The following is a 17,158-nucleotide window of genomic DNA, read 5'->3' as shown; positions in this document are numbered from 1 at the left end:
GTAACTTGAGCTAGCAATAGCTGATGAAGTTGATATTTGGACATGTGACTGGTACTGACATGGTGCACAGAATCATGAAGCTAGGTCTTTGAAAATTGGTTGCTATGGTAACTAAATGGACCAATCACATCAGGCTTGGGGCGATTACATCTGAATGTAATCGATTACGATAACTTGAGAATGTATGATTACGATTACAGCCTAAAGTTGAAGTAATCGATTACATTGTAATGTAATCGTGATTACAATCATGATTACATTGTGGTTATTTGCACAATCCTCTGCATATCTGTTTAATATAACTCTCTGCCAGGAAATAGGGCAATGAAATAGGGCAAGGGAAGGGCATTTACAGTATATACGGACAAAATTGTGGAAGTATATCTACAATTCCTACCAGGCATTACACATTTATGCCTTAACACGTTTAAGATGTGTAACCCATAAGTCCAGTAAAAAATACAATTTAAACAGACAAAGAGTAAACAGACAAATACTAAAGTAAAACAAATGAAGATTTTCATGCAACACTATATTTTGTAAACTAATAATTTCTGCATAGCAGCAAAACTAAAAACTGTTTTACATTATAACACCAAAATAAAACTAAACAGCTTTGAAATGGGGCATTCCACAGTACATGGGACATGGAAGGCCAAAATAAAAGTAAATTATTTTCATCAAAAAGTGGTCAACTCTGGTAAAGCAAATTCTGATCCACCAAAATACTTAATTTGCAGTGATTTTTTTTGAACAGAATAATTCAGGTGATAAAAAATCTCATCCCAACATTGCAACTTTCTTGATCAGAACTTGTTAAAAATAGACCATTTTCATGCCTGAAGTTTATGCTCTGTTTTCTGTGATGTTAACTATGCGTGTATGTACACTGCACAGTGCACCATACATAGCTGTAAGGACTGTGTGGTGTAACCCACAGTCCTGGTTATCAGGGATGTAAGTGCAGCCAAAAAAAACCCGGAAAACTATTCGGAGAAACCGGGGGAATGTCGTCCTAACGCATCCTACTCCTAGCTCTGAATACTTACGCACTATCGTTATGTTAGGCTAGCTCAAAAGTATTAGCGCTCTAACACATCATACCCCTAGTTCTGACTACTTACACACTATCGTTATGTTAGGCTAGCTCCAAGTAACGAATAGTTCGCAGCGAAATCCGGAATAAAAAACAGTCTCACATTTGAAAGCGATCACGAATATCGACTATCATATGCGTATCCCGTAGATTTACCCGCTCACAAATATCACAAGCGTTATTTCCGAAACTTATGTCGAGCACCAGCAGTTACCTGAATTAGGCAAGGTTTTTCAACGACAGAAATGAGCTATGGCGATTTGAAGTTCGCACGTACGCAACGATGTTCACATGGCACACACAATGTTGTACAGTGCAATGCGATGTGTAACAGGAAATGGTATTTTGGTTGATCGATGAGTGAAAATTGAAGTTAGCTTGTTGCAACGGGCCAGGCATTTTTGCCGCGTTGTGTATTTGATATTTGTACAATTTTGTGGAACTTTATTGGAATTAAAAAAAAAACCGCATTTCCGTAAAAATACGGAAGATTTACATCCCTGTGGTTATGGACTAGGCTAGGCCTAGTGTTACGAATCTTAGTTCATTGTACTAGGCCTAGGTGAAGTACTCACATCACAAAGTTTGTGATTGGAGTTCGCCTTCCAGTGAAGCCTGTTTACTTTTGCCTCCCATGTTTTCCTCCTATCTAAGTTTGTTGGGAATCTGAAAAGTTTTGAACCGTTTTCGGGTCGATTTGAACAGCCCCACGCTGAACAGCCAGGCATTTTGTGATGGCAGCGCAGATGTTGACTGCTCGAGCGTACGTTGTTGTCGATCATACGGCCAGAATTAGTTGGCCCCAAAATGGTGCCATGATGTCACGTGATCGAAAATTCCGGGACCCGAGTTGTCGCAACTCTCTCTATATAAGGCTCTGAGGATGTTGTTATAACAGCGCCTTAGTACTATACATAGTTAGAAACATAAATAACATGACGCCAATATATAATTATAACATTAGTTCTCTGTGTGTTCGTGTAGTTGTTTCCGATTTTTCTTTTATCTACTCATGTAAATGAAGAAATAATGACCATACGAACCCCCCCCCCCCCCAAGTTTTAAAAATATGTTTGTACCATAGGAAGCAGTTTAGTCCTACCTATACCCATCAAAACAGTTTTTAGTGGTAAGTGTGGGTGTGTGGGGGAGGGGGGTTTGAAGGGGGACACCTAGAACCCTGATCACCTACCCAATTGCAACAATCGGAGTATATACTCTTAACAGTCATACTCATTCCTTTGACAATTAGTGCGCCCTGTGTTCTTTCCGCGTAAGTGAAATGTTTTATAGCAGTACTGCTATGTTACGTCATACCTCCATTCAGCGATGCTACTGGCTGTCGCCGTGTAATCAGAGTATCTGAACGGTTGCACGAAACCAATATCAGTAAATACATGAACTTCAAGTCACTTGAATACCTAGAAGTAATCTAACTTTCTATATAATGAAACCATCACCCACCTTTAAAACCTAGTACAGGGCGGTATAATAGAAGGGCAAAGTTATCAAAGTAGATCAATCGGCAAAAAACGTTATGTGACGAGCAAGTGTACACCTGTAGCCAATACGTAATATCAGTCCTCAGTCCATGGTACCCCAGTGGGATTTTATACCACCATGAAACCCCTCTTCTAAACCCCCACCCATCCCTACCCTCCCCTTCCCTCCCTGGTAGTACAGATTACATCTCATGAGAAGCGGAAGCTTTCTTGACTAGCGACATTAACCACCAGTCGGACTCGGACCAAAGGTTGAATGTGCGGAATTTAACTTTGGCGGCCGGACTCGTATCATTTACCGCTACTTTCAGTTGTAAATGGGATGGTGTATAAATTGAACAGGAAACGCCAACATCTCCAGAGAGAGGGAATTATGATATATAACGAAGTTGCATGGAGTCACTTATTATTGAATATACGCGTACGGTACATGCAGCTGTTGGCTGTTAAATCATTGTTGTTGCTTATTGAACGTTTTATGCAACTGATGATGTCTTAAAGACCTCCCGCAGTCAAGCCATACACTATACAGCAGATTAACGCAGTGTTCGTGGCACAAACAAAATGAACTTCAACCCTTTTGATGTCCCAAAGGGCCTTCATTGACGAGACATAATTTCAGTGGTCTTTGCAAACCTGGAACGACTCTTCGTTGAGAAGATCTTTGAGGGAATCGTATGCAATCTACTGAAATACTGCCAGTTTACTTACACAAGAGGTTAGTATGCATTCTTTGCCATGCATGGAAAAGAAACATTTCTGAGATGGAAATATGACGTCATTTATCTCGTGTAGGCATATACCGCATGTGTGGGAGAGGGGGCGCATGGGTGGGGGGGGCGGGGATGGTGATACTTCAATGTTCTAATATGTGAAAGCATAACACGGATGTCCGTATTCAATAAGATAGGTGCATCGCAGATTTTTATACGAGCACTCCGCATTATGTACCGTATATAACCTCTACATATGCATGTATGCAAGAGGAATACCGTTAAACGCATTGGAGCGATTCTTACAAAATAAGAATTCAAAGTTTTGAGAAAATGCTACACCTTTAAAATCACACTTCACAATCACACACTTTTAAAATACTCCCCGACCATCGACTGTCCAATCATATATGCATATATAAGCATATGTGATGTACATTTATATATGTTGGCAACAGTTATATACTTTTTACGCAGCTGGAACGCCTACATTGTATCTCATAACATGTGTTTATCTACATGAGATAGAACCCATCTATCTGTCATTAGATAAATTGGAGCGGTCATCTCAATCTATCTGTTACATGCTTCATGCCAGCCATCGACAATCGTTACAGACAGGTCTTGTAAGTTGAAGTACGTGATACAATAAAAGCACTCCGATGACATGATATCATGTTTAATGCTGTGGTTAGTGAGTTGAAGCCTTGTTTTGATATTAAACTCATGTTTTTCGATATCACGAAATTGAATGAGTCCGACCTAACCTGACAGATTGCTGTAATTCATATCTCAACATGAAAATGGTTGTCTTTATCCAGTCATCAAGTCTGTGGTGATATCTATTAGGGCTATTAGGGCTATCATGATCGCGTTACGCTTGGACCACCTAACGAAATCTACAACGAATTGGACGGACTAATGTTAAGTAAGGTCTGGTACATCGCATGAGAGATCAAGAGGGTGGAATATTAAACCAGAATAAACATCATTAAACAATGGGACAATGTTGTGTATAGAGACCATTGGAATAGGTCATATATCAAAGCAAACATTGTACTCGGAGGGAGGTGAAAGGTTCCACGAGAAACTCTGCCAAGTATCCATTGGCGTACGAGGCGGGGGAGCAGGGGGCAGACTGCCCCCCCCCCAAATTTTCAGAGGACAATAAATTCGGGCAAAAGTCCTGAAAAATTCGGGCAGCCTAAGGGGAGAAAAAAAATATATATATACAGGGTTATAGCTAGGAGATTGTGAGTGCTGGTTAAATAAATTTGCGTAGCGAGCGTAGCGAGCGAAGCTCTCGCATCTCACGGCCGGGGGTCCAGGGGCCCGCTTTAGGGTGATTTTTGCTACTTTTCAGATTTACAATTGGTAAATAACAGAAAAAGGTGACGTTATTATCATGTTTTACGGCAAGGGAAAGATAAATTTGTTACTTTTGTTGTATTTCACAAGCATTTTACTATTTTTTGTGCCGGCCGGTGGACTGTTTATTCACTTCCAATGCCGGCCGGCAGGCGTGAGTGGCGGTTACCACCGGCCGCCGCCGGCCGGAGTGGCTATAACCCTGTATATATATATATTTTTTTCCTCCTCTTAGGCTGCCCGAATTTTTCAGGACTTTTGCCCGAATTTTTTGTCCTCTGGAAATATATATATATATATATATATATATATATATATATATATATATATATATATATATATATATAAATATGCAGTAGCTTGCCCGAATCTTTTTCAAATTTTGCCCGACAATTCCATGATTTTCTTTATTTAGCATCATGATGCCCGAATATTCCGTGTAACACCACCGTAAGCGCACTTCATCTGTGCTACCACGCTTTTTGCACGATCATTTTTTTTTTTCTAACTAGTCAATTGTATACCTGGACCAAGGGCGGCGGAACCAGGGGACACAGGGGGCACGTGCCCCCCACTTTTCCTCAGGTTAAAAATGTGTATTTTTCTACATAAAACTTGAGGTGCCTCAACTTGTTAGCAAGAGGCCAGGGAACCAGAATGAACACTCGGGGAGGGCTGTTTCCGGCCATCTGAGGGGTTTGTAAAACCAAAAATTTTCTAGTACGCTCCGCGCCAACCGATGGTGGCGCTCCGCTTAGATAGTGTCACAGGAACTTTCGGGCACAAAAAGTTCTGCCCTCAAACTGAAATGGTCCCGTACGCCTATGCAAGTATCCAAGAGGTTCTTGCCTTTATCCTATTCCTGATCGCAAACCTCGGAATGAATCTTACGACGAGAACAGAATTCTTATCCTTAATGATGGACGAATTAAGCGTAATTAGTAAACTAACACACAAAGTTCGTTAGATCGCAGGTATTGAGTGGGTTAGTATTTGGCCGATTGGCGTCCCATAATATTGATCTCGATGAAAAATAACAAATTTTGCAGAGGTTGGACTTCCGTTTCAACATCACTGAAGAAGTATTTAGAACTAATTTACAACCGCTTCTTGCGGTTTGAGTTCGTGGTTTACAGTAGCTGTTTACTATAGAGTGAACGTGTATGATCTACTCACAAATCAATATAAATTACCACTGAGAATATCTAATTCAGAATATTTAATATTGCCGACTTCAGAATAGAGAAAATCTAGTATTCCTGGAGTTTGCTCCAAGAATCGATCACAACTTGTTTCTAATCAACATATCCTACCGTACTACGACTCTAGGTAATTTCTGTATGATATGTCTTATTCTTCTTAGATCACAATGAACACTTTAAAACTCAAAGAATGTCACAATTTGATCAAAAAACTACATAGCATATATATGTTATCAAAGTATCAACAACTTGTTGTATAACAATATCGTTGTTTTACAGATATGTGGCTATTTATCAGCATGTAGTCTATAGGTCTATCTATCGCTATGTCAGCATAAATATATATAACCATGTGCAATATTTTTAAATCGGTTAGAATTATTATTTCCTGGATAATTTCTCAGCTCTTCCGGGGCAATTGAAATCAATAACCTTCTGAAGGTCTCGTCTAAACTCAATAAAACAGAAGAAAACTTGCATAAAAGTTTGTCGTTTCCTATCCATTCCCATACACAACTTGTGTCCCTTATTCCCTATGATATATGCGGTCACAATTGCATTTTTAAGCATAATAATCGTGCATATATAAGCCTTGCATATTTCCATTATGTTTGTTGTTGTAGTATATAGCAAGCTTCTACTGAGGAATTACAGATCGATATTGTCCAATAATAGCACAACAGTAAAAGTATAGCAACTTACAACAGGGTGTGCTGGTGCTGAACATTGATATAAAAAAATACCATCACATGAGTTTGTTATTTTATAGATTTTATAGCAGCGAGGTGAATAAATTTTTTGGTTTTGCTTCCCCTGGTAGGTGCGAGGCATTTTTATAGCAGCATATGTCTGTATTACCCACACATTTTTGCACTCTAGCTTTATTTTCTCAACCACCGACGGACTATAACGACGTCTGTGCATATAAACGTACTTTAAGATCCGTCAGTGGTCATAACTGTGGAAGGGCTATAATACACTCTCAAAATTACCTCGAAAAAGACTTTTACTGCGCAAAAAAAGAAAGTGATTAAGATGTACCAAGACGATACGATAGCACGATGCTTCTGTCGCTATCAAAATTTCGAATACAATGTCCCTTTTTACTAAGGTTCATTGTTACGGAAAAGTTACCCTAATAGCACTTTTCTGCTTATCATTACAAAACCAAACCAAGATACTATTGTTCGAACGTACAATATTACAGGATAGAGAGAAGGTGTTAACATGCTTATGAGACAGTAGATGTCGGGGGGGGGGAGCGGGGGGGGGGGGGTTACAAATTATGACTGCTTCAATTTTATAATATACAATAATATACAATATGCAATCTGCTACAATACAGTAGTAAGTGTGTAATTCTACAGGCTACTGTAAAAATTAAGTTATGCAAGAATTGGAAAGGCATGGTTTATAGACGCGTCGAGTTCTCCGCATAAGAAGAAGTAACAGACAAGGAATTTTGAAAAACATGAGTGTTAATAGCTTATCTTACTTTTTGTGTTCAATTGATTACAAGTCAACATCAGCCGGAAGTTGGTTGCCATAGCGTACGAATGTGGGGGGGGGGGGGTTATTGCTGAATTGGTTACGAGATTAGTATCACTTAGGCTATGGTGACGTTAGTTATTTTTAAATCCTGGCAAAAAACGCGTTCAAGCATGACTCTATTATATCCATACTTCATGTTGATAAACGGAGTTCCCTGATATTTTAACGTTTAACCATAAGCCAAGGAAATTCTTGTTTTACGTATCACTGACTGTGTTCTTAGGATCGTAAATGGTACTTCGCTTATTTATGCTTGAATTATCGCTGAAAAAATATTATATTTGTTTATGTGTGTATGAATTGCTTCCTATCAAGTCATTCAACTCAACATTGTGCCAACAACTTTTCTAACTTGCTATATATTGTCTTTTTCTTGTTTTAGCTGTACACTTGTTTTTATTGAAAACATTTCGCCCTCCCAGAGCGAATATAACAGTACACTGAGACATAAAGACACAGAGACTCTGTCCAATGTCCGAGTCCACGGCACATGAGACCGAGACAGGTATTGTGAGGATACAAAATAATATATATATATATATATATATATATATTATATATAGCCTATGTATATATTATATATATATATATATATATATATATATATATATATGTATATATTATATATATATATATATATATATATATTGTATATAAATATTGTATATATATTATATATATATTATATATATTTATGTATATATATATACATATATATATATATACAATATTTTTATACAATATATATATATATATATATATATATATATATATATATATATATATATATATATATATATAGGCCATAGTTAGGATACAAAACAAGCGAAACAGACCGAGTTTTTAGTTCATCAATAGGAACATATACAACAAACATGACACGGAACTCATCTTTACGGGTCATTACCAATAAACGACTTAATCCAAGGACACCTGCCGTCGTACCTGGTTAGAGATAGTTCTTCCTAGTTCGCACACCTTTCTATTAGGTATTCTGTACATCTGCCTTATAGATTTATGTTATAGGTTGTTTCATTTGTCACTATCGTCTGCCTGGTTCCACACCTCGACCGTTAAAACGAACAGATGAGTTGAATGAAAAGACAGAAATCTCGTATTTTAGTCAATCCACCGACAGTAACGCACCTCTGGCAATTGAACGATGGAATGATATGCATTAAGGTCAAAGGTTAGCAAAAGTGACAAATAAATCATAACATACTGTACGTGTTTGACATAATTCCTTCTGTATTGTAAAGAACAACAATGAACAGTTAAGTGGTTGTTGCTGGATTTATGGTTCTCATAGTTCGTGTTTCCAATTATGCGTGAAGAAATAAATGGATGGGCAAGTAATATGATCAGTGGCGTAGGAAGGTACTTTTGAGTGGGGGAGGGGGGGGGGGGCTGAAGACTGATGGCCGGCCTGGGAGAGGGGTCTAAGGGGAGGGGGTGTCCCCATTTGAAATTTTTTTGCATTTCCAGGTGGCCTCTGTTGCAATTTGGTGCAATATAGCACACTTCAACACCCACTCCATTTTGTAAACTTAATTTTGTATTTTCACCTGGCCTTAGATGCAATTTGGTGCTCCAAATGAGATTTTTTTCTCATTTGGAAATGAAAAAGGGGTTTTCTGACTTGCGAACCGGGGGGGGGGGGCGGAATGATACTTCCGCCCCTCCACATTTTTCACTGGGGGCTGGCGCCCCCCAGCCCCCAGCGTTCCTACGCCCTTGAATATGATACAACGCAAAAGATAATATACATATATAGCGAACAAATAGAAAACATGCATTGCCAATACGGGATACAAATAATATACGGGGTAGATATGAAACTGTCACCCATATAAGGGGAGGGGGAGCGGTGGTTGCTGGGCTATGCGGGGTGGAATGCGGGGTAGGGTGGCGTGAATGGCGGTACACTGTATTAATGTATATAGTGGGTGTGTTGCGTACATGACTGAAATGTTTCGATCTATACCCCGCGACAGACTCCACAGAAAGGGAATTAAAGAAGCAATTTTAAATTTAACTAATTTTTATAGTTTATCAAATTTAGGGAGATATTTCTCGTTAGGTCAGAATGTTTACCTGCTGCCCTTCACTTCGTCCTGATAAAAACCAGAGCGAAATAAACACTTATACTCACATACATTATGACCATAGCCTATATAGCCTATATAGGCTATATAGCCCATATAGCCTATATAGCCTATATAGGCTATATAGCCCATATAGCCTATATAGCCTATATAGCCCATATAGCCTATATAGCCTATATAGCCTATATAGCCTAAATAGCCGATACACAGGGCACTGTCAGCTCGGTAACAGCTATATTCTGCTGACAGACATAAGGTTCGACATCTTATCACGTGTGTTCTTTGTGTTCCTTCGGCCAACGCAGACCGACTAAACACGTTATGCAAAAGTGTTGCTTGGCGCTGGTTTCTCTCACTCACTGGCGGCAACATGAATTCTATACGGATATGGTAGGCCATACGGGAAATAATTGCTGATTTATTGACCTTATGAACTAAACTTATTACCGGTAATAATAATATTTAATACCGGCATTAATATCCAGCCAATCACCATGTATAGCTTCATATGCCGGTGTTAAATATAATTAATACATGCATTAAATAGAATTAATACCGGCATTAAATATAAATATAAAATAAAACCGGTTTGTTAATCGTCTAAAGTGAAGACGAGTAGCCAACAATGTCACATCAGTGTCTGTGGATGAACTAACGGGGGAAGTTTCACGCCTGTTACAAGAGCTGGAAACTTGTTAATTATATTGCATTTTGCAATGCAGCGCAACTAAAGTTGCAGTGCCAACTAAACAAACGTGGTCTATTTAATGCCGGTATTAATTCTATTTAATACCGACACATAAAGCTGCATGGTGATTGGCTGAGAATTAATGCGGGTATTGAATAGAATTAATACCGGTATAATTTTAATTCGTACGGATTTTAAATCAGCAATTATTTCCCGTATGGCCTACCATAAACGACATAAACGGAAGTTCAATGACATCATTCCATGTATTATGATTGCCAATGTAAGAGCCGTGGCTTAAACTCGGACGAACAGAGAGCTTATAACACACATCTGGGTCTCCAATGACACGAGTTTTTCACATCATTAAATGACAGATTTCAATACATGGTTAGTACTGTACATGACGCCTCAGTTAAAGTTACAAGCGAAAATTTACTGTTAAAACATAGAGGAGAGCCCCTGATTTGTAACAGAAAATGTCAACTTATTACATTATTTTGAATACTTCTAAGTTCTGCGCCATTTTGCTTTATCGATGAACCCTACACTTCTCTGCCTGCTGCTATTTTGTGTTTCATTCCATCTACATATATATCAATGGGCTTAGAGGCATGCCTCGTATATTTTGGAAATGTTAAAACAGATCTACTTCGTGCATACCATATACAATTAAAAGCCTGAACCATCATTAATGATTTAATTGCAGACGACAACTGCAGCTGTGGGTTTGGACAGGACCCCAAAACAACAACTAACAAACGCACAACGCACAAACACACATATATACTTATCTACGATAAATCACAAAGACTAATGCCGTGAAATACATACAATGTAGCAACATTAAACATGAATTTGGTCGGAGAAAATATGTTGCTTACATAAAAGGTAGTTAAATTCCAAGTTAATTTTCTGGTATCCATGGATAATCGTTCATCGTGCAGTTTGACGCCTACTAGAATGAGTAGAAAAAAAAATATATATATATAGTTAAGTTTCTAAGTTTATATAATTTCAGGAGGGTTTTGCTCTGGTATTGCAAGTTAAAAAATAATCCAGGGAATGAAGCAAAATGTTTCATTTTTGGATATTTCACTAATTTATTGGAAATGAACGATGTGCCATATAACGCCAATGGGCTTCAGTGTTATGTAGTGTTTAGTTTTAACTCGCAAATAGCATTCGGACAAATAGTATTAAGAAAATTCATCAAAATCTATACTCAACTTTGTGTTTTAAGTGCGTTACAGACAATCCTAAAGATTTTTATCCATGCGAAGCATTATGTATTTATGCACGCATCGTATTCTACACTGCGATATGCCGTATAACCCAGTGGCGTAGGAAGGTACTTTTGAGTGGGGGGGGGGGGGGCTGAAGACTGATGGCCGGCCTGGGGGAGGGGCCTCAGATGCAATTTGGTGCAATATAGCACAATTCAACTCCCACTCCATTTTGCAAAGAATTTTGCATTTTCACCTGGCCTTAAATGCAATTTGGTGCTCCAAATGAGATTTTTTTCTCATTTGGAAATGAAAAAGGGGTTTTCTGACTTGCGGAGCGGGGGGGGGGGGGGCGGAATGATACTTCCGCCCCCCATATTTTTCACTGGGGGCTGGCGCCCCCCAGCCCCCCGGTTCCTACGCCCTTGGTATAACCACACAAAACAACATAATTCACTTTCTGTAGCATATAATGTGTATAATATCCCAGTTTGAGAAATGATATTATAGACGTGTTATAAATTAACATAAACAGCGTTAACAGCGTAATCACTATCCCAGGTTATGCATTAAGAACTAACTTCGGGGGACTTTGATGTATCTGTCTGAACCACTGCACCGAGACTGTTCATAGCCTACATATACATGAAAAGAGATGAATGAAAATCCGCAATTTTAATAAAGTCATCGGCTTATCTCTAACATTTAAGATCTCAACAATATACAGAGGCTCTGTAAACTAGTAGGCATCGAATTAGCTAAAACATAGTGGAAACGTGTTACCTGAAAGGTTCAGCTATTTGTACATTATGGCGTATTAGAGTACATACCCCCCACCCCACCCCCACAGACACCCCGCACCACCGCTATAACACCACTCCCCGTCCCCTTGCTCGATGCCCTAATAAAACAAGAATCATTTAATATGTCATATGGTCGACTTAACATCTATCCATTTACCAGATTGTAAAGAGGAAATCCCCCTCCCCCCCCCCCCCCCCACCACCTCCGCCACATCTCCCTCCATGGACTCTACCTGCACCAGTATTCTCGGAGGTGTGATAAGTCTTCATCATTGCAGCTGTTTTTTCTTTCTTTCTTTTGTTCTCTTTATCGATTATTCTCTGAAGTCTTTGTCAGCCTGTAGAGTGTAGTATCTATTACACACACCCGGGACGGCTGTTGCACTTTCTGTCTCGAAACAGATTTCTAAAGATCAAAGTCAGGACGATATCCAGCCAGACATGTAGTAGAATGTACATAAACAATCATACAGAAATAAAAAACCACACTTCGACTTTTTCGTCATACTCAATTGGATTGCCAATTAAGGTAATCAATAAGACATAACTGAGTGATGTATTATGGAGAGTTCGTTGAAGGTGTGTGAAGGTATTCAGCCCTATATAAAGATGTGTATTTAGAGGTTACCCTATGTCGCTGACAAATAGATTGATCTTAACGCACGTGAGGATCAAATATACACATGATATAGTACCAAGCCTTGATTGACCTCTGACCTTCCGTAATGAGGTCGACAACTCATAACTAAAATGAGTTAATTAGGTCCAGACAGGTGGCTTCATGGACCCAGCCAAGTAAAAAATGACATCATATCGTGTTGGCAACTTGAATTTTGCCTTGCGTCGCTACAATATCTAATGACTTGATATGGTACTCTACACGGTGAAGGACAACAACTGGGTCTTTACACAAAAGAGAAATATACATGGTGTTGTGTCAACAAACAAAAATAAACACCAGTAAATAGTTCGTACCATGCACTGTTCCATGCAATGCGTTACAGCCTTCTAGTTCCAGACCAAGTTAACAACTTGACGTTATGATTAACTGTTGTTCATGTATAATGGTGACACATATAGGAAATGTAATACGAAGCATTAAAATGGATGCTTTTGATGTTATTGAAGCGAAAGTCTCTTACTAAATCGTGCTGAGTACATGGAAGCGCAACATTTATCATGCATTTATTCATTTATGCATATATATATTCATGTATGCATTTATTCGTTCTCAGCCGATTTACGCCACGTTAGGATATCGTTACACACGGTATCATTAAACAATGTATAGCCAGTCTCTCTATACGCGTGCTTCCACAGAACGGTATCTAAAGAATATCGGCAAACATACATTGATCACAGCTCAAACAGGAGACTTTAATTTAACTTGGTAACTCACCGCCCTTGTCACAGACACATGCAATAGCCACAGTCAGTCCGAGTAGCTAGCTGAAAATGTGCCAATTTTCTTACGTATTTGATAATAGATGTATAGTTTTGAATGTTATCATATTTAACAAGCAATCTAGAGTACACCCAGAGTCGCAGACGCACACACACATGCACGCACGCACAAATATGAGCGCGCACACACGTAACGCCATCATGAAAGCACAGATTCGCCTCCGGCAAGGAATTTTAAGAAGCACACGTTGAATCCGATTGTATTGCAATGGTGAAAGACAAAATGTTTAATTTTTGAGTACTTCACAAAATAATGAACCTTTAAACGGTTTAAATAATAATAAGAGTAGAGGTTGGATTCTAAAGGGGTTTAAAGTAGATATATACACAGAATTTATTAAATTACTACGTAGCACTATGTAGTTCACAGGCTTTGACATGCATGTAGTGAAGACTGGATGCTGTATAAGCGTAGCGGCCCCCTGGTTACATAATAATCAAGTGTGGCTCCTCGCATTTCGCATTTTGCGTAGCGTCAACAAGTTTATCGACTGTATAATATTAAAAAACAGATTACAACAGATTAAACTAAGACACCCCTCCCCCTCCCCCCCCCGCCGTCTAGTTCTCAAACCGAATCGAAGGTTAGTGAACGAGTTAGTTAGGAATTTGATTGAATTCTCAACATTGCGTCATCCAGACAAAATTCAAAATTAATCAACGGTTGGTGTATCGAATATAATTTCACCAAATAACTGGTGCACGTCTTCAACAGGCCAGCTCCCGCGTGACAAACGCACTGGCTTATAAACACTTTTGTATTCACTTCAGAAGTGTAAACTCATCCAATGTCAGTTGTCCGGCAGTTAACGTTTACAAAATGATGCTGTCTTGATTGAGCTTATTGCAAGGAATGGAGTCTACGTGTTTCCCAGACTAAATAAATCGTTGATACAAATACCTTGATGAGAACTAAATGCTAAGAAGGCGAAAGATATTATTAGATTTAGGTAACGGGGTCACTTTGTATATACGTATCAGTGATACCGGTCAAAAATAAAAACTTGGGTTAGACGATCTGTCCCTTCGTGCCAATGCTGGCAGTTTCACGCGAATAGGAGAAGCAAACTCATTCTTCGACTTCATCTTCATATGTGACCGAGATGTTTGTAATAAACAACTCCCCCCCCCCCCTTACCATTAAGTTGTTTCCATAACAACCCCCTCCAACGGCTTTGAGGAAATTCTTGTCTCAGGTTAACGTGTGTCACGAGAGTTCGCGCTTCTTGTTTACTGACGTCACAAATCCTAGTGAAGTAGACACTGCGCATGGGCAGACTGGGTGTCCCTGAGCCATGGGGGATGATATGTGACACCGTACCGGTCATTGCCATTAAGATTTAACAAGGGAACACATAATAGATATATCATTCCATAGCTGCCGCAAACATGTCACGACAATTCTGTTTACATGTAAATTGACGAGGTGGAACAGGGGTTATTAGGCCTGCAACTAATCCGGGCAGCAATCTCTCGTGCGCGAGCCGTATCATGGAATTTGGTGCAATTGATTTCATTGTATTATTATTCTTCTGAAATATTTACCTTACCCTTATTACCCTACCAGTGGAATATATATGCCTACACCAGCCCTAACAAAGACCCCGTTTCTGGCGCGTCAATTTTGTCAAGGTAGATGCTATAAGAAGCTCCTAACAGTAACAGCAGGCCCAGCTATTATATCAGGCTGAGTTTGGGTTGTCAATGGAAACTGTACGTGGTTATGTGGTAGCCACACATGACAGCCTTCCAATGTTATAAACCAATGCTATAGCTTAAGCAGTGTTGTAGTATTATCCTGACTATACTTAATGAATTATAGTCAAGGACCGGAAGTGGTGCATCTGTTTTAGCCTGGTGATATGACTTCACGTGACGTATTACCCAACACACATGACGTGTCCTACAATAGCGGCAAAGATTTGGCAGTCGACCGGTGTCAGAATAATGTACATAACCTGCAATGCTCTGAAAGAACCACAAACTTTTGCTGTGTACACCTAGCGCGCATTGAGTGTTATGCCCAATCAACTTTGTTTTGGTGAGATGTTATTGTACAAGTTGTTTTTTACCATTACTGTAACACCATACATGCATATATTAACTAAATTCAATGACAACCATCATACAAAGAGATATTATTTGCACAAAACCTATAATAATATCATAAATAGGCTAGTAGCCTACAACAGAACTAAAACCAGCAAGATTATACGAATAGGATAAGCAAACGCGCGTTATCTTCATAAATTGACCTTAAATCGGTCAACGAATATTACAGTGCTATTATAGGCTAATATCTCTCTATAGGCCTATATATATCCATTTCATGCTACATGTGTACTTTAACAGTGAACTGTGTTAGATGATGGAGAATCCTATAGTTTTAAAGAGACTTGGACCAGTTGGTGATTTTTTGAAAATACTTCTATCGCTATACTTTATAAGAAAAAGTCGCCCAGGAAAGAACCTGGGAACGAAAACCAAACTACTGAATGACTGATCCGCTTCTAACCCCAGTCCCCTTGCATCGGGACTGTGACTGTGTGATCATCGTCAGGTGTGCATCACCATTCCCGAAAAGAACAGATACTACACATGATCTTAGCCAAAAGGCCGAGAAGATATAGTCACTTCACAGTTTCATTTCGAGTAATGAAATAAGTTGAAATTCTCATATTATTTCTAACCTATATGCTGTTACCAAAGGAAGAAAAAAGTGTCTGAGATATCAAACAAAAAAGAATCGGTTATTAAGTTATTATTTCATCATGGCGTTTATTGAAAAAAATCTATACGAAGATATAATTTTTTTTTTTAGAATTATATTGTTCTATTTAGGGACGGTAATACAGTACATGCGTACAGAATGCTTATTGCGTTTGGTGACGTAGTGATCTGTCTCGTGTTTCCGATATACACATGCGCAAAATGGATAATAATTAATTAGCCAATCAGAGGACGCCTTGGAATTCTCATAACCGCGAAACATTACACAGAGAAACCGCAGTTAAAGTTATACTACGGATACATTGTCAATTTGTACCATGTTCAGCACATTTGTTGTGTGTGATAATCTCATTCAAAAATCTGTTGAAATTCTTTGGAAAGGTCATTTCGTTTCCAAGAAATACACATTTGAAGTTTTGATAAAATGTGGGAAACTCATTAAATATGTGCAAACTATGACGTGGAGTGTTGCGCTCATCAAAATTCCTAATAGGCCTTAATAAGAATTAATTAAAATGCCACATATATCATTTGAATAATGTGATGTTTCTCTTTTCAAGTTTGAAGACAATAAAATATTTCAAAATATCGCCTTAGGCCACAAACCTTGTGTTCAGTGTCCTTGAAACTTTATATAAGTAAGAAAAGACCTGTAAAATGGTCAATCTTTGATGGATTTCGATGGGATTTTGATGAGAGTTGCAGCTATT

At 38.7% G+C, this 17,158-nt stretch overlaps 2 protein-coding genes and 1 pseudogene across 3 annotated transcripts in view; 1 reads left to right on the top strand and 2 right to left on the bottom strand.

Annotated features, from left to right (window-relative positions):
* Window positions 1–17,158, top strand: part of LOC139963700 (retinoic acid receptor RXR-alpha-B-like) — a 104,708-nt gene that overhangs the window by 10,923 nt on the left and 76,627 nt on the right. The gene's annotated exons all lie outside the window — the stretch shown is intronic.
* LOC139963694 (major facilitator superfamily domain-containing protein 6-like) overlaps window positions 1–17,158 on the bottom strand; it is a 41,899-nt gene that overhangs the window by 14,560 nt on the left and 10,181 nt on the right. The window lies entirely within an intron of this gene.
* LOC139964394 (U2 spliceosomal RNA) lies at window positions 16,252–16,346 on the bottom strand (annotated as a pseudogene).

The sequence above is a fragment of the Apostichopus japonicus genome, chromosome 22, assembly GCF_037975245.1.
Source record: "Apostichopus japonicus isolate 1M-3 chromosome 22, ASM3797524v1, whole genome shotgun sequence".
NCBI classification, from domain to species: domain Eukaryota; kingdom Metazoa; phylum Echinodermata; class Holothuroidea; order Aspidochirotida; family Stichopodidae; genus Apostichopus; species Apostichopus japonicus.
Note: the sequence above shows the minus strand (reverse complement) of the source record. Positions and strands in the feature narration are given on the sequence as shown.